This window comes from Vidua chalybeata, chromosome 19, assembly GCF_026979565.1.
Source record: "Vidua chalybeata isolate OUT-0048 chromosome 19, bVidCha1 merged haplotype, whole genome shotgun sequence".
NCBI classification, from domain to species: Eukaryota; Metazoa; Chordata; class Aves; order Passeriformes; family Viduidae; genus Vidua; species Vidua chalybeata.
This window is the reverse complement of record NC_071548.1, coordinates 1,190,339-1,209,310: the sequence shown is the minus strand read 5'-3', so window position 1 is coordinate 1,209,310 and position 18,972 is coordinate 1,190,339. Positions and strand designations below refer to the sequence as shown.

General features: G+C 51.3%; 1 protein-coding gene and 1 long non-coding RNA gene across 2 annotated transcripts in view; one reads left to right on the top strand and one right to left on the bottom strand.

Moving 5' to 3' along the window:
* The window catches only part of SHISA6 (shisa family member 6), a 169,539-nt gene that overhangs the window by 132,955 nt on the left and 17,612 nt on the right, over positions 1-18,972 (bottom strand). The window lies entirely within an intron of this gene.
* Positions 11,663-12,970, top strand: LOC128797496 (uncharacterized). Its single transcript, XR_008434159.1, has 2 exons — positions 11,663-11,867; positions 12,595-12,970. It is a non-coding gene; the product is annotated as an uncharacterized LOC128797496 (long non-coding RNA).

Here is an 18,972-nt window from a genome sequence, read left to right as displayed (position 1 = left end):
GAGAAATAAAGTGCATTAACACAACAATCTATTCCTAGGGTGAAAAACAACTGCACCTGTGTAAACAACAAGATCTGTCCCATGAGAATTAGTAGAAAAAATATGTAAACTAACTAAAAATACAGAAGTTTGATAGATGTGCAAAATACCATGTACTGACCAATGAACTGAGTGTGAATGTATTGTCAACCAATAAAATCTGACCGATAATAATAATAATCATTATAATAATTATAATAATCCTATAAAATATGACCTATACAATAAAGATTTGGCTTTTCCTGCATGAAGAAAAATGGAGTCCTGGCTCATTTATTACAACACACTTCTTTCCCCCCCTCTCCTCTGGTTACAAGGCAGCAGAGTGCTCTGCCTGCCACACAAAAAAAAAGGCAAATTCTTCAGGGCACGGAGCTCAGAGGGAACATTTCATTACAAAGGCATCCTACAGAACTCACATATGGAACAACCTCGGCCACAAACTGCAATTACAACCCCGGCTCCGCTTTAACAGAATTATTAGAGCTGAACTAAAATGCTGTTATCCACCTCTTGGAAATGTTATTACTGAGCACAGATTACATCACCCCGAGAAGGGCAGACAGGGACTGGCGTGGACAGACTTCTGCAAGATGCACAGAGCTCTGACCTCGGCCTCGTCACAAACTGCCCTGGGGGAAAAGAGCCCTGCACCCAGGGAGGAGCCCTCACATCCTCAGCACAGAATTCTTGTCAGACAGATCTCTGCAAGAAATAATAAGGGGAAAAAATCCTCTCATTTCTGCAGGATCCACAGCCTCCCTGCTCCTGGTGCTGCTCATTTCTGCTGGAGTGATCCTTTTGGAGCTGTTTCCCACATAACAGAGCTGGAGTGATCCTTTTGGGGCTGTTTGACACAGAAAACAGCCCGAGCCCAAGGGCACGAGCTGCCACAAGGGCCGGGAGGTGTTTGCAGAGTGCTCTGCACCATCCCCTGTCCTGCCACTCTCATTGGGGCACCTTGGAAAGCAAGGGAGGCTCAGCTCCAGACCCAAACCCGCCCCCAGAGGTGCCCAGGGCAGCCAGGGACGCCCCACCCATCCCAGTTTGGGGAATTTGGGGGTGTCAGACACGGCTACACGTTGGAAGGGAGTGTTTGCAACCACGTCAGGCACCTGGGGAGCTTCTCCTGGGGAGCAAATGAGCAGAGATTACAGTGAGGAGGGACATCCCAGGGACGCCACTGAGACACCAAATGTCCCCATTTTCCTTCTCCAAACCACCCAAAAAGCAGGAGCCAGCTGGCACCTCTCTCACTTGTCACAAACAGCCCGGAGAGGGCTCCAGCACTGAGTTTTGCCTGTTTAACACCATCCCTCTGGCACTGCTGCCTGTCCAGGACGTGAAAATGTGCACAAAAAAGCAACTGGAAGGAGCTCAGCGGTACTTGGGGTGAGCTGTCAGACATGAACGGGATGTTTTCCAGGTCAGAGCAGGGAATATCAGATTGTTCCATGTCCTACAGATCTTCTGTAGCTTAAACCCCACTGGGTGGGCTAAGGAGAGCCAAGTTCCCTGTGCCAGGAATCCCAGAAGCACAGGAACGTTAAGGTCGGAAGGATCTCTGAGATCACCAAGTCCAAGAGCTCAAACCATGGCCTCAAGGGCCACATCTGGGTTTTTGAACCCCCTGGGCAGCCTCTTGTGGGCTTTTCAACCCTTCCCATGGGGAAATTGTCCCTGTTATCCAGTCTGAACTTCCCCTGGCACAACTTGATGGCTTTTCCTCTTGTCCTGCTGCTCCCTGGGAGCAGAGCCCCCCTGGCTGCACGCTCCTCTCAGGGGGTTTGGAGAGCAGTAAATGTGACAATCCACCCTTAATTCCACCTTCTTTCAAAAGAATTTCTTCCTTTCTGCCCCTTTTCCTCCTGCCAGGCCTCTGGAACATCCTTCCCTGCTTCCTGCCAGGGTTTGGGCTGTGCCTGCAGGAGCCCAGGGGCAGAGCTGGGCTGCCCAAGCACACAGGGAACACGGGAACAACTCAGGCCAGGATCAGGGAATTGGGTTCAAAACAGAACAGGAGGATCATTCCAGCTGGAAAACCCAGAGGCAGATCCTCACTTTCCCTTTTGATTGATTCCAGGGGGAATTTGCATCACCTCTTCCACCCCTCCCTGCAACCAGGCCAGGTAAAAGCTCCCTGTTCACAACCAAATCCTGGCACTTTCAGGTGAAATCATCAGCCAGGAGCTGGGCCCTGTGGAAAATGACACATCCTGGAAGAGTTCCCGAGACAAGAACGGGTGTGAGGATTTGAGAAGGAGTTTTGAATGAGTTAGAGATGGGACCTCTGAGTTTTTTAGATGATGGGATTTATTTTCTTATCCCTTACATGGACAGGAAGGGTGAGTCCTGCTCACATCTTCACCACAAGGCTCAGAGGGTCACAAGACCCTCAGTTACAAGACCTTTTAAGGAGTTATTGACCAATAAAACACTGCCAACAAGGATATTTATACTTTTGACCCAATCCTTAAATATTTCATCTTATGGACTCATGCTAGAGCGTGAGCTTTCTTAGCCAATCATGTTATGGCACACAAACCCACAGTACTGCATTCTAAACTCCTTGTTCACCTCTGTAACTACTTTATTTTTTCTATATTTCAAACTCTAAAACTCTAAACTTTCCTTAGCTTAACGTGCCTCTGCTTTAAACTACAAATCCACATTCTCGCTTCCAGCACCTGAGTCTGGGAGCCTTTCCCAAGGTCTCAGATCCAACCCTGGGTTTAATTCTAAGCTTTGGCTCGCAGGCCCAAAGTTCTGAGAGTTCCCTGCATTTCAGATTCCAGCCAAGGGGGATCAGCTCCCTGCCACGGGGTTTGGAGCAGTCCAAAGGGGCAGCCCTGCCAAAAACCTGCCCAAAGCCAGAGCGCTGAGCTGCACAGCCCGGGCTCCTGGGTCTGCCTGGCTCTGGAAGAGCTGCAGAAAGTGCAGCTCAAAGCTGTGCTGGCTCCAGTGAGCCAGGGCACATCTCCTCTCTTAATTGTTTATTCGTTAACTACAGCAGCTGTCCTTGACTTTGAAACCCCCTGTGAGCTGGAGCAGGCTGGAAGAGGCTCTAGGAAACAGCACTTTTGGGTTCTGTTAACTTTAAAAAATGACTCTGTGGAAGCAAAACCCAGGAGTGCAGCGCTCGAGGGTCTCACAGCAACGTGGGATGGCAGAAATACAGTGATGAGCTCGTGCTGTGCTCAGAGAGCAGCTCTTCCAAAAGGAGGGCACCAAAGGGATCAGGAAATCAATCAGAGCCCCTGCCCAGCTCTCCACAAGCGCCTGCAGGGCAGCACAAAGCCCAGGGAAGGGCTGGACCCGCCCTGCTCCCATGGGCTGCTTCTCCTCCGCAGGGACGCACACGTGGCTTGGAGCTCTGATGGCCACAGGGGACACCTGGGCATGTCCCCAGCCAGAGGGGACACACCTGGACATGTCCCCAGAATGAGGGGACACCTGGACATGTCCCCAGAATGAGGGGACACCTGGACATGCCCCCAGAATGAGGGGACACACCTGGACATGTCCCCAGAGTGAGGGGACACACCTGGACATGCCCCCAGCCAGAGGGGACACCTGGAATGTCCCCAGCCCAGGTTTCCCAGAGCACAGAGGGGTGGGAAGCTCCTCAGCTCAGCAGGGAGCAGTGAGGGGTTGGCAGAGCTGCCAGAACACCCAGGGGTTCCTGCCTTGGGTCCCCCAAAGGGGCTTCCAGGAAGGGTGGAGAGGGATTTTTCACAGGGGCTGTGACAGGATGGGGGGAATGGCCTTAAGCTGAAGGAGGACAGGGCTGGATGGGATCTTGGGAAGGATATTGGGAAGGAATTCCTCCCTGTGAGCGTGGTGAGGGCCTGGCACAGGGTGCCCAGAGCAGCTGTGGCTGCTCCATCCTTGGAATGCTCAACACCCAAGTAACTTTTCTTGGGGTCAGGCTGGCAGGGATGGGACAGGGAGCCCAGCCTCTCCTTTAATGAGACTCAACACCAGCAGCTCCCTGTGTCCTGCTCTGGGATGAATCCCAGGGGTGGCTCCAGCAGGGGCTGCTCCAGGCCCCGTCCCCTCCCTGAACACTTTGTACCCCTGGAACTGAGCAGCTGCTCAGGGGCTGGGGAGCACCAGAGCCAGCCAAGCTGTGCTGCTTCTGCTGGAATCTCATTTAGAGAGGGCCTAATATTCCCCTCCTAATTAATTTGTTCTGTTCGCCTGCGACCAAACTGGCTTTTGTTCTTCGGGAGCTCCTCAAAAATTAGCTGCAATACCTGATGGAATTTAATTATATAGGCTAAGGAAAGTGATTAAGGGCAAAGGGAGAGCTGATCACACCTCCCAGGCTTCAAGGGTATCAGCAGAAGAGAGATGGAACCTGCTCTTCTCAGGTGGAGGGACAATACTGAGGAGTGACTGTCCCAGCAGGGATTTAAGGCTGGAGATAAGCATTCCCTGATATCAGAGAGATAAACATCCCCTGATATCAGAGAGATAAACATCCCCTGATATCAGAGGGCCTTTGGAGGGTCAGCTGTGCATGACTAAAGCTGTCCAGATCTGCCTCAGATACCATTCCAGGGAAATTAGGTCTGCACATCACCCCTGGCCCTGCGTGGCAGCTCTGGATCCTCTTCAATCCCCTCGGGAGCTGAGTGCTCCATGAGGATGCAGGGGGAGCATCCCCCACCACTGCTCAGTGGGGGCTGACCCTGATCTCTGCCAGGATTAGCTTGATCCAGAGTCTGGGACCACACATCCCAGCTCTCAGTGGGACAGCTGAGCCACCCAGGCTGCTAAACGTGGGGGGCACCCAGGAACTGGGGGATCCTGGGGCAAACTTCACAGGAATTCTGTAAAACAGCACAATTCCCTGCTAAACATGAGGGGAATTTAGGAACTGGGGGATCCTGGGGCAAACTTCACAGGAATTCTGTAAAACTGCACAATTCCCTGCTAAACATGTGGGGAATTTAGGAACTGGGGGATCCTGGGGCAAACTTCACAGGAATTCTGTAAAACTGCACAATTCCCTGCTAAATATGTGGGGAATTTAGGAACGGGGGATCCTGGGGCAAACTTCACAGGAATTCTGTAAAACAGCACAATTCCCTGCTAAACATGAGGGGAATTTAGGAACTGGGGGATCCTGGGGCAAACTTCACAGGAATTCTGTAAAACTGCACAATTCCCTGCTAAATATGTGGGGAATTTAGGAACTGGGGGATCCTGGGGCAAACTTCACAGGAATTCTGTAAAACAGCACGATTCCCTGCTAAACATGAGGGGAATTTAGGAACTGGGGGATCCTGGGGCAAACTTCACAGGAATTCTGTAAAACAGCACAATTCCCTGCTAAACATGAGGGGAATTTAGGAACTGGGGGATCCTGGGGCAAACTTCACAGGAATTCTGTAAAACTGCACAATTCCCTGCTAAATATGTGGGGAATTTAGGAACTGGGGGATCCTGGGCCAAGCTTCACAGGAATTCTGTAAAACTGCACAATTCCCTGCTAAACATGAGGGGAATTTAGGAACTGGGGGATCCTGGGGCAAACTTCACAGGAATTCTGTAAAACTGCACAATTCCCTGCTAAACATGAGGGGAATTCAGGAATTGGGGGATCTTGGGCCAAACTTTGTAACAATTCTGTAAAACAGCAGAATTCACTGTTAAATATGAGGGGGATTCAGGAATTTGGGGATCTTAGCCCAAACTTCACAGGAATTCTGTAAAATTGCACAATTCCCTGCTAAATATGAGGGGGATTCAGGAACTGGGGGTTTTTGGGCCAAACTTTGCCAGGAATTCTGTAAAACTGCACAATTCCAGCAGTGTCTCTGCCTGTGCCTCAGTCTGAGAACTGGGAAATGGTGATAGCACTGATTTTCTCAGCTGGGCCTTGGGAGCCTCCTTATAAATATTTATGAAGTGCTCTGTTTATAATTGTGAGTAAATAAATGGGTGTATGGAATTCACAGTCCAAGGATGCGAGTTGTTCTGTTTCACACCCTCAAACGGAGTCACTTATGGCTTCTGCTCTCCTCTGGAAGCAAAGGATTTGGGAAGAGCAGCTTTAAAAACTGCCATCTCAAAGGGAGCTGCAATCAGGAAAGAAAAGCCAGGACTTCAGGGGCAAATCCTGCTGACGCCAGGAAAGGCAGGGAAAAGCTCTTGGCAGTACTTCCTGTGCCTGAAGGTGGAGATGGTGCCTCTTGAAGTTTGTGAAGTGCTGAAGTGTCCAGATCCTTTCTTAAATCATTTTGAGAGGGGACATCACATTCAGAGACTCAGGATCTTTTGGGATCTTACCCACTCGCCCCCTGTGATACCTGTAGGGGGTTTTTGGGGAGCTTCTGGGAATCCTCCTGGTTGTTTTTCTGCATCTTCCCACCCTCTCTGTCCTGAGCAGCAGCTGTCCATGGCCTTGTCCTTGGCTTTGTCCCTGCCCTTGTCCCCAGCTCAGCAGCCAGATGAAAGTTCCCATTCCCACAGGGGAAAATCACCAAATTCCCATTCCCAAATGGGAAAATCACCAAATTCCAATTCCCAAATGGGAAAATCACCAAACTCCCACTCCCACATGGGAAAATCACCACATTCCCATTTCCACATGGGACAATCACCAAGTTCCCATTCCTAAATGGGAAAATCACCAAATTCCAATTCCCAAATGGGAAAATCACCAAGTTCCCATTCCCACACGGGAAAATCACCAAGTTCCCATTCCTAAATGGGAAAATCACCAAATTCCCATTCCCACACGGGAAAATCACCAAGTTCCCATTCCCACACAGGACAATCACCAAATTCCCATTCCCACATGGGACAATCACCAAATTCCCATTCCCAAATGGGAAAATCACCAAGTTCCCATTCCCACACGGGAAAATCACCAAATTCCCATTCCCACATGGGAAAATCACCAAATTCCCATTCCCACATGGGACAATCACCAAGTTCCCATTCCCAAAAGGGAAAATCACAAAGTTCCCATTCCCACACAGGACAATCACCAAATTCCCATTCCCAAATGGGAAAATCCCCAAGTTCCCATTCCCACATGGGAAAATCACCAAGTTCCCATTCCCACATGGGACAATCACCAAATTCCCATTCCCAAATGGGAAAATCACCAAATTCCCATTCCCACACGGGACAATCACCAAGTTCCCTCCCAAGCCAACCATGCCAGGATTCCATGACCCTTTGGATGCCTGTCCCAGCAGGCAGAGCTGGCCATGCCCTGCAGCTCCTCCTGTCACTGTTTGCCCCTCTGGTCACACCCAGCCAGCCCAGCAGTGACTGCTCCAGGTAACTTCTGTCCCCACCAGCCTTTCCCACCTGAAAAAAGAACGTGTGGCATCACCACGGGAACGCCCCTGCTGTCAGGAGGTGGCGAGGAGCTAAATCGCACCAGCCAGCCACTGATGGATGGTGGCACCCAAAATTAACCAGAGGGATATTTATATTTTCCCTGCCCAGGCCTTGGAATGAGTCCCTGTGTGCTTGGCAGCACTCCCCCAGAGCTGCTGAGGGCTGAGGCAGATGCCTGCAGAAGGGCTTTGCTCACCAGGGAGTTTCTCTCACGGGGAGGAGCTCAGCCAGCTGATTTCATCTTTAAGGTGACACCAATATTTGTGTGCCTCTCTGGAGTGGGAGCCTTGGCCCCTTCTGCAGGCGTTCCTGCTCTGGGACAGTTGCATTTGTCTGAGTCATGGAATCGTGGAATTGTAGAATTGTAGAATTACAGAATCATGGAATCATAGAAACATGGAATCATGGAAGTGTAGAATTACAGAATCATGGAATCATAGAAACATGGAATCATAGAAACATGGAATCATGGAATTGTAGAATTACAGAATCATGGAATCATAGAAACATGGAATCATAGAAACATGGAATCATGGAAGTGTAGAATTTCAGAAACATGGAATCATAGAAACACGGAATCATGAAATTGTAGAATTGTAGAATTACAGAATAATGGAATCATAGAAACATGGAATCATGGAAGTGTAGAATTGTAGAATCATGGAATCATAGAAACATGGAATTGTAGAGTCATAAATACATGGAATTGTAGAATTACAGAAAAACGGAATTGCAGAAACATGGAATCATAGAAACATAAAATCGTAGAGTCATAAAAACATGGAATTGTAGAATCATGGAATCATAGAGTCGTGGAATCATGGAATTGTAGAATTTCAGAAACATGGAATCGTAGAAACATGGAATCATGGAAGTGTAGAATTGTAGAATTACAGAATCATGCAATCATAGAGACATGGAATTGTAGAGTCATGGAAACATGGAATTGTAGAATTACAGAAACATGGAATCATAGAAACATGGAATCATGGAATTGTAGAATTGTAGAATTACAGAATCATGGAATCATAGAAACATGGAATCATAGAAACATAAAATTGTAGAGTCATAAAAACATGGAATTGTAGAATCATGAATCATAGAGTTGTGGAATCATGGAATTGTAGAATTACAGAATTACAGAATCATTGAATCATGGAATCATGGAAGTGTAGAATTACAGAATCATGGAATCATAGAAACATGGAATTGTAGAGTCATGGAAACATGGAATTGTAGAATTACAGAAACACAGAATCGCAGAAACATGGAATCATAGAAACATAAAATTGTAGAGTCATAAAAACATGGAATTGTAGAATCATGGAATCATAGAGTCGTGGAATCATGGAATTGTAGAATTTCAGAAACATGGAATCGTAGAAACATGGAATCATGGAAGTGTAGAATTACAGAATCATGGAATCGCAGAAACATGGAATCATAGAAACATGGAATTGTAGAGTCATAAAAACATGGAATTGTACAGAATCATGGAATCATAGAAGCATGGAATCATGGAAGTGTAGAATTACAGAATCATGGAATTATAGAAACATGGAATCATGGAATTGTAGAATCACAGAAACATGGAATTGTAGAATTACAGAAATATGGAATTGTAGAATTAGAGAAACACGGAATTGTAGAATTACAGAAACATGGAATTGTAGAATTACAGAAACATGGAATTGTAGAGTCATGGAAACATGGAATTGTAGAATCACAGAGTCACAGAATCATGGAATTGTAGAATCATAGATTCATGGAATCATAAAATCACAGAGTCATAGAATCATGGAATGGTTTGGGGTGGAAGGGACCTTAAAGGCCATCCCAGCCATGGCAGGGACACCTCCCACTGTCCCAGGTGCTCCCAGCCCTGTCCAGCCTGGCCTTGGGCACTGCCAGGGATCCAGGGGCAGCCACAGCTGCTCTGGGCACCCTGTGCCAGGGCGTGCCCACCCTGCCAGGGAGGAATTCCTTCCTAACTGGGTGTCCTGGCAGGGATGTGGCAGGCGTGAGCTTGGCCCTTGTCAGCCAGGCTGGGAGGTGTCACTGCCACCCTGAGCAGCTCCTTGCATTCAGCCTGTTCCCTGGGAACAGGGCTGGAATTGCTTCTCTCCTGCTGCTCCAAACAAGAGCTCAGCAGCCTTTTCACTTCCACGCCCACTGGTTTAACCCCTGGGTCTGCAGCTCTGTGAGAACCTCTCCCAGCTGTGACGAGCAGCCCAAACCACACACGGAGCTGGGACACGACCTGCAGGACCTGTGCCCCCCTGGGCAGGGCAAAGTTGTGTCCAGCTGCCCCTCAGACTGACCATTACTGGACAGAGCTGTGTCCAGCTGCCCCTCAGACTGACCCTCACTGGACAAAGTTGTGTCCAGCTGCCCCTCAGACTGACCATTACTGGACAGAGCTGTGTCCAGCTGCCCCTCAGACTGACCCTCACTGGACAAAGCTGTGTCCAGCTGCCCCTCAGACTGACCCTCACTGGACAAAGCTGTGTCCAGCTGCCCCCTGGAACAACCCTCACTGGACAAAGTTGTGTCCAGCTGCCCCCTGGACCAACCCTCACTGGAGAGAGCTGTGTCCAGCTGCCCCCTGGAACAACCCTCACTGGACAAAGCTGTGTCCAGATGCCCCCTGGACCAACCCTCACTGGACAAAGCTGTGTCCAGCTGCCCTGCAGGGCTGGTTTTGCTCCCCTCCCTGAGAAGAGCCTTCAGGGCAGCCACCAGGCCACCTTGCTTTTTTGGACTATTTTCTGTTTGGCTGGATTGCTAATGCCAGAGTAATTACTTAGGAAAATTCCTTAATCGAAATCACATTTGTGGAGGTAATGAGCAAATAGGTCAAGGAGAGCAACGTGCCTTAGGAGCAGGAGCTGCTCCTCTGAGCCTCTGCAGAGCTGGGGGCCTGCAGGGGCCAGGGCTGTGCCTGTTTGCAGTGGCCTTGCCCTGGGGACAAAGGACACACGTCCCCCAAAGGCAGCACCTGCACTCTGTCCTGTGTCTCTGCCCACCCCAGCTGAGCCAGCGCCCCTCAGTGAGGCACCCTCAGTGGTGCCAAGACGAAAGGAGCCACCCTCTGCACGTGCTGCTGTCCCCAAAGTGGGTGCAGAGTCGCCGGGGTGTGAGCTTGGGGACAGCAGTGCCACCGTGCCCTGAGCCTGTCACACAGCAGGGTGGCACTGGGCACCCCGGGCCGGGCTGAAGGGGTGGGATGGGGGCAGCTGGTGGGGGGTCAGTGCCGTGCCACCCCCTGCCCTGTGGCCAGGGGTGCCCTCAGGAGCTGTTGCTAATTGCCAGTGCCCCAGCAAAGCCCTGATGGAAGAGGGCAGTGCAATTAAACCTCATCAAGAATTCAGGAGCGGGCTGGCAGCAGCCAGTGAAACGTTAATGGCCTGACAGCTGCTGCAAGGTAAATATTTCATCAGCTCCACCGAGGATCACTCTGACAATGATGTTAGAGCCATGTTCACAGGTGTCACCTGCCACTGAACGCAGGGCTGGGAGCTGCCTGTGCCAGCAGAGCGGGTCCCCATGGAGTGGCCAGGGCTGTCAGCTCCTCAGGGGTGAGCTGGATGCTCGGGGAGCTGGGAGAGCAGCACCACAGCCCAGAGGTGAGAGCAGGAGCTCAAGGAGCAGAATTTGTACTTGTGGGAAGAGCTCAGCACTCCCCAGACTGCCAGAGCCTAACTGAGCACCTCTGAGCAAAGCAGCTGGGTTGGTCACCGTGGGGGTCTTTCCCAGCTTTAATGATTCTGTGATTCACACTGAGCTCAAGCCCAAGCATGGGAGCACCGAAGGCCTCAAGGTGTTTGGGTTCTCCTGCAGAGAAGGAACCAGAGCCTTTGTGCTTCTGGCTGACCTGCACAGCTTGAAAGGAGGAGGGTGCTTGTGGATTCTAGCAGGGTTCTAACAGGTCCTGGTGGTTCTTTCAGTTCTCACTGCCCCAGATCACCACCCACGCCTTGTCCTGCCTGCCCTGCCCAGCCAGGGGCTCACAGAGCTCCTCTGCCTTTGTGCCAGCCCAGATCTCACAGCCTGGAATGATCCAGACCCAGCCCCTGGCAGCTCCCCTGGGCAAAGCCCAGGGCTGTGTGCCAGGACAGGAGTGCTGGGGCTGCTCCTCAGGGCTGCTGGCACTGCCCTGGGTCACTGACAGCATCCTGAGGGACAGGGTGACCTCACAGATCGGGAATGACAGGCACACCATCACCCTGCTGAGTTCCAGAACATTCCATGGCAACTCAACCCCCAGTCCAGCTCTCCATTCCCTTCCAGCAGCACTGGGCAGACCCCACGCTGAATCCCTGATCCTGGCAGGCAGCTGGAGAGCTGAGAGGAGTCACCACCCACTCCTGGTGCTGCCCTGTGCCCCGCAGGGCACAGAGCCAAGGGCAGCAGTGGAGGTGGGACAGGAAAGCTGCTCCAGCTGTGCCACACCTGCAGTCCTGCAGGTACCCCTGTACCTCTGGGATGGGCACCGAGGAGGAGAAACACACAGAGAGAGAGAGAGAGGACACCACTGCTGTGGGTCTGCCAGGGGGGGATCACAGAGGGCAGAGCTCAGGGGCTGCTGCTCCTGCCCAGGGCAGCTCCCATCTCTGCTCTGGGACAGGGACAGCAGCCAGGGATGGGCTGGAGCTGGGCCAGGGGAGTCTGGGGATGGATTTCAGGGAAATCCTTCCCCCAGAGGGTGCTGGCACTGCCCAGGCTCCCCAGGGAATGGGCACAGCCCCGAGGCTGCCAGAGCTCCAGGAGAGTTTGGACACCCAGGGATGCCCAGGGTGGGGTTGTTGGGGGTGTGGGCAGGGCCATGGGCTGGGCTGGGTGATCCTTGTGGAGATTCTCTGGAGATTCCTGCATTCCTGCAGCTGGCAGACACTGGGTAGGAAGCCACGTTCTGGAGGTTCAATATTTACCTCGGTGCTTCTGCGAGGGGCCTCTCTGAGCCCTGGGGCAGCGCTGGGGACTGGCAGTGGTGGAACATCTGTGGGGGGGTCTCTTAGAGAGCAGCTCTTATCCACAGAGGTGATTTACCACCAGAGATAGAGGTGTTGGCACAGCTCACAAACCAGGGACAGATTTGGGAGAGAGCTGCAAAAGGCCAGCCACATATTTTACAGTTATTTTCCTGAGGAGGATTTGATGAGATGTGAACTTCATTATTTGCTAATGTTGCAGCACAGAGCCTTGTCCAAAGCCCAGGAGAGTCAGAAGGAATCTTTCCATTAACTTCACTGATTGTAAGTGAGATTGTGACAGATGTACTCCCTTTCCCTTCCTCCTCAAATATTTTAAATCAAACAGCACGAGCTGATGTGTCCTTTCCTGGAGGAGGGCACGGCTCCTTCTTAGGGCTGCTCAAACAAATAACCCTGGGGAGCCTTCCAGGTACCCATAACAAGTCAGGGGGGCTGAGGGCATTAAAGCTTCAGGGAAGGGGAAGTGAGGCAAGAACCACTCAATTCCCAACGTGGCTGAAGGGCCAGAAGGCAACAGGGCCCGTGCCAAGGATAGAAGTTGTTTGCAGACAACAATAAAATCGTCTTCAGCATGAGCCAAACCTTCCTGCTGTGTGTGAGCTTAGAGGAAACCTCCAGAAAATCCCCTCAGCATGTTCCAGAAGGAGGGAATGCCCTGGAGATATGGGCTGTGGAGAAGGTGCCTCAGGTAGAGAAATCTGCTGCGAGAAAGGGGAAGGCAAAGCCTTGGCCTCAGCTCTCGGCTGGGGCTGAGCAGAGCCTGAGACAAGCCAGGGAGAGGCCCTGGCTGAGCCCTCTGGGGTGTGGGTGCTCGAGCAGAACCTCATCAGGGAGGTTTCAGAGGCTTCAGCAGCGTCCTGTGCTGGGAAAGGTTCCCAGCTCCCCTGTGGAGGTCTGTGAGAGCTCCTGAGCTCAGGTGAGGGACTCTTCCCACCCCGGGATTGAGCCAGGTCACCTCTCCAGCACCACCTGCACTGTCCCCCTGTGGCAGGCACATCCTTCTCCCTCTCAGGATTTGTTCATAGAGGAGCACAGAGGGAAGAAAGAGAAAAATTCTATTTCTGCTCCTTGTTTTTCCCGTGTGGAATGTGTTTGGAGAATTGTTTACCTGGGGTGATTGCTTGGTTGGATTCTGGTGAGGATTGTTTGAGCCTGGTGGCCAATCCAATCCAATCCAACCCAATCCAACCCAATCCAACCCAACCCAATCCAATCCAATCCAACCCAATCCAATCCAATCCAACCCAATCCAACCCAATCCAACCCAACCCAATCCAATCCAATCAATCCAATCCAATCCAATCCAACCCAATCCAACCCAATCCAATCCAATCCAATCCAACCCAATCCAATCCAATCCAATCCAATCCAATCCAATCCAACCCACCTGTGGCTGCACTCAAGAGAGGGGCACGAGTTGTGAGTTAGATATGGTAGTTAGAAAAGTAGATTTGTAGTGTTAGTATCTCCTTTAAATAGTATATTAATGTATTCTAGCATAGTTATAATAAAGAATTCATTCAGCCTTCTGAGCTGGAGTTCAGCATTTCATGGGTTCACCTGCTTTTACAATATCCCCCTCTGCCAGCTGAGCTGCTTCTCCCTGCCAAGGGTCCCTGAGAGCCTTCCAGAGCCCGTGGCCACTGCTCTCCTGGGGGCTGTGGCCAGGGGGCCCCTCTGCAGCTCGCTGCTGAGCGTGACAATGCCAAGGACAAAGCACCAACCTTTGTCCCAGCACATTTGTGTGCAGTCAAAGTGCAAATAACCCAGCTGGGAGCTAAAGGAAGCTGGTGGTGATGGAAGCAGAGCGTGGATTGAGTTGCCATACCTGGGCAGGGGTCCAGCGAGAGGGGAGGGGATGTTTACTGATTCTGGCACACTCTTAATGGAGCTTTGCTTCCAGCTCCTCACCCCTGTTTACACTTCCATGGAGCGTGATAGGATCAGCAAGCAGGAGCCAGGAGAGGCCCGACACGCACAGTGTGCTTATAAAGATTTCATCCTTCACAGTGTCAAAAAGCAACTTTCTGGAGGCAAATTTAATTGTTGTCAATACCAGTCGCAAATTGGCCTTAACATTTTAAATTGATGTTTTCTGTAAAGTGCTCTGATTAATGGAAGGAAAAGATTGTGTTTCTGCCTTTCTCCTGAAGATCTAATGGAGGTAACAAACAATAATTGATCTGGCAAGACACGGAGAGGCAAACAGGGAGACTCAAACCTGCTGCAGAAATGATTTTACCTGTCCACAGCTACAGAATGGCACAGCTGCTTAGACAGTGGGCTGGCTTGGCTTTGCTCCCTGAGGAAACTCTCAGCAGCTTTAGTTAAAGTTCCTTAACTGCAGGTAGGAGAGTTTGGCTTTGGGGGAAGGCATTGAGAACCTGGAGGGAACCTGGAATTCTCTGGACTTTAGGAAAGGCATTGATAAACCAGAGGGAACCTGGAATTCCCTGGGCTTTAGGAAAGGCATTGATAAACCAGAGGGAACCTGGACTTCCCCGGGCTTTGGGGAAGGTTCTGATAACCTGGGATGAACCTGAATCCCCTGGGCTTTAGGAAAGGCACTGAGAACCTGGAGGGAATTTGGAATTCCCTGGGCTTTAGGGGAGGGCATTGAGAACCTGGAGGGAATTTGGAATCCCCTGGGCTTTAGGAAAGGCATTGATAACCTGGAGGGAACTGGGAATTCCCTGGGCTTTAGGGGAAGGCATTGATAACCTGGAGGGAATTTGGAATTCCCTGGGCTTTAGGGGAGGGCACTGAGAACCTGGAGGGAATTTGGAATTCCCTGGGCTTTTGGAAAGGCATTGATAACCTGGAATGAATCTGGATAGGCATTGATAACCTGGAATGAACCTGAATCCCCTGGGCTTTAGCAACGGCACTGATAACCTGGAGGGAACCGGGATCCCATGGGTTTTAAAAAAAAAAATAAAATAAAGCTGTTGCCATAGTAACACCCAGCTCTCAGATATCACCTGGCTGATAAGGACCGTGCTGGCCTTGTGGCTCTGGGCCTGCTCTGTGCCCAAGGAAGGGTAAATTCCACCCAGACTGCTGGAGCAGACCCCTGGTGTTTGTCCTGGGGCTCTGGATGCTGCTGCTGTGCGGCTCCTGCGGGTGTCATTTTCCTCTCTGTGTGTACACACTCACAGCCCTCCACCTCCTCCTCTGTTTCCCCACAACAGCCAGACTTTCTGAGCTATTTCTTCAATCTTTTTTCAGACTTGTCACTTGTTAGCTGCTGTAACACGCAAGCCCCTGACATCAGTCACGGGGGATATTTGGGCGTGAGACACAAGAAATTACTGCAAATGTTGCTGCTGCTCAGCCCCCACCAAGTTCACTGGCAAACAGATCTGCACTGGGGATATTCTGTTGTGCCTCGGCAGTGGGGCAGTGTGGCAAGCACATTTCACTCTCTCTCAGGATTTTTTATTGAGGTGCACAGAGAGAAATGAAAGAGAAAACAATTTCTATTTCTGCTCCTTGTTTTTCTCTTGTGGAATGTGTTTGGAGAATTGTTTACTCAGAGTGAGTGCTTGGTTGGATCATGGTGGATTGTTTGGGCCTGAGAGCCAATCTGGGCTCTAGAGAACAGGGTCAGGAGTTGTGAGTTAGTTAGATATGATAGTTAGAGAAAGTAGCATGTAGTATTTAGTATCCTCTTTTACATAGCATATTAATGTATTATAACATAATTATAATAAAGCAATCATTCAGCCTTCTGAAATGGAGTTAGACATCATCATTCTTCCCACTGGGTTCGCCGACATCTACAACAGGGCAGAGCTTTCCCAGAGGTTCTTTTACACAGATCACCCTAAAACTTCCCAGCTCAGCAAAAGGCTCAGGAGGGCAGAACAAGCCCACATCCAGAGGCAGCAGCTGGTGAGGCTCTGGGACCACAGGCTGTGTTCCTGGGCAGCCAAAATGAACGTCCCCCAGCCCCAGGCAGCCCTGGAAGGGGGAGGTTGGCTGTCCAAAGCAGCAAGGTTAAGAGAAGATAAGCAAAGGGATATTTGTAGCAGCTCCACAGATCCATTTGGAGCCAGGGCAGTTACGGTGTTTGCATTGCAGCTCCTTCTCCTCCTTTCCAGCCCCCTCTCCCTGGGGAGTGCTCCTGGGGCCGAAAGCTGCTGGGGACAACAGCCCCAACCTCCCAGGGAACACGGGCAGCTGCTCCCAGCCCCGGCTGCCTGAGGACACAGGACTGGAGGAGCATCTCTGTGCAGCCATGGTGGAAGTGAGGATCCTAAATCCCTCACCCCACAGAGCAGCTGGTGTCCAGAATGAGGATCCTAAATCCCTCACCCCACAGAGCAGCTGGTGTCCAAGGTGAGGATCCTAAATCCCTCACCCCACAGAGCAGAGCAGGTGTCCAAGGTGAGGATCCTAAATCCCCCACCCCACAGAGCAGCTGGTGTCCAAGGTGAGGATCCTAAATCCCTCACCCCACAGAGCAGCTGGTGTGCAAGGTGAGGATCCTAAATCCCCCACCCCACAGAGCAGCTGGTGTCCAGAATGAGGATCCTAAATCCCCCACCCCACAGAGCAGCTGGTGTCCAAGGTGAGGATCCTAAATCCCTCACCCCACAGAGCAGAGCAGGTGTCCAAGGTGAGGATCCTAAATCCCCCACCCCACAGAGCAGCTGGTGTCCAAGGTGAGGATCCTAAATCCCTCACCCCACAGAGCAGCTGGTGTCCAAGGTGAGGATCCTAAATCCCTCACCCCACAGAGCAGCTGGTGTGCAAGGTGAGGATCCTAAATCCCCCACCCCACAGAGCAGCTGGTGTCCAGAATGAGGATCCTAAATCCCCCACCCCACAGAGCAGCTGGTGTGCAAGATGAGGATCCTAAATCCCTCACCCCACAGAGCAGCTGGTGTCCAAGGTGAGGATCCTAAATCCCTCACCCCACAGAGCAGCTGGTGTCCAAGGTGAGGATCCTAAATCCCCCACCCCACAGAGCAGCTGGTGTACTCTCACTCCCCCAGCCCTGCTGGGATCCTCCCCTTGGCAATGATATCTCGGCTGCCAGGACACTGAGAAACTCTTCCCCTCAAAATGTTCTGAGAAGGAAACTCTGACATTTTCGGGCAGCTCAGAAAACACGTTTTGAACCCCTTTGGGATTTTCCTGGGAGGGAAGGAACTGGGGCTCTCCAGCACAGGGGATGTGCTGGCAGGAAAAGCAGATGGAGCGGCTCTGACTTGCCTCAGCTCCTAAAAATCCTCAGGGTTTCAAAGCTGGTGTTCCTTTCTTTTCAAATGTCAGGGAATGGCGAGAGGAGTATGGAAACAGCAAAGCCCCGTTCCTGGAATACTCTGGGTGTTTTCTGGGCGTTTTCCAGGTGCTTTCCCTAATTCTTCACCCACCTGCACCTTAAGTAGTTTTTCACAGGAAAGGCAGGGGCTGGAAAACGGCCGGGGGATCGTTTTCCACCTGCTTTGTATTCCCCTGAACAGCTGTAAATGACAACACAAACTGCGAACAGCAGGGGCTGGAACGCCTTCCACACACAGCCCTGCACTGATCCTCGGCAAATTAATTCAAATACTTGCTGGGGATTTGGGGGAGAAGCTCGCTAATTCCGTGAAGAGGAAAGGAAGTGGTTTGAAACAGAGCCCAGCTGATCCGGGGGAAGGGACAGAGGGGGAAGGAGGGATGAGGGGAAGGCATTGAAAACCTGGGGGGAATCTGGATCCCCTGGGCTTTGGGGAAGGTTCTGATAACCTGGGGGGGAATCTGGATCACCTGGGCTTTGGGGGAAGGCATTGAAAACCAGAAATTAATCTGGATCCCCCTTGGCTTTGGGGGAAAGCATTGATAACCTGGAGGAAATCTGGATCCTGTGGGCTTTGGGGGAAGGCATTGATAACCTGGGGGGAATCTGGATCCCCTAAGCTTTGGGGGAAGGCATTGATAACCTGGGGGGAATCTGGATCCCCTAAGCTTTGGGGAAAGGCATTGATAACCTGGCATGAACCTGGATCCCCAGGGCTCTGGGGGAAGGTTCTGATAACCTGGATCCCCAGGGCTTTGGGGAAGGCATTTATAACCCAGGATGAACCTGGATCCCCAGGGCTTTGGGGAAGGCACTGATAACCTAGAATGAATCTGGATCCCCTGGGTTTTAGGGGAAGGCACTGATAACCCAGAGGGAACCTGGATCCCCCGGGCTTTGGGAAAGGGCAGAGCCCTGCTGAGCCCGTGGGGAGCAGGGCCAGGGGCACAGAGCCCCTTCCCGATGTGCTGCTCAGGGTGGAAGCGCTCCCCACGCTGCTCCGGGCTTGGCTGGAGACGTTTGCCACGATTTCCATGAAGATTTAAGGCCTGCCCTGCATTTGTTCACATCCACAACGAGCTCAGAATGTGCCTCTGGGTGCGAGGCACTGCTGAAAGCAGCACTTTGAATGCATCCATCTCTGGAACATCCTGACTCAAAGTGCTTATTAAAAGCCTTCCCCAGATAGATCAGGCTAATCAGAGCACCGGCCTGTGCCGTTTGCTGCATTCCAAGTGGTGATCCTGGCAACGAGCTCTTCTCCACACCTGCAGGTCCTGCTGGCCC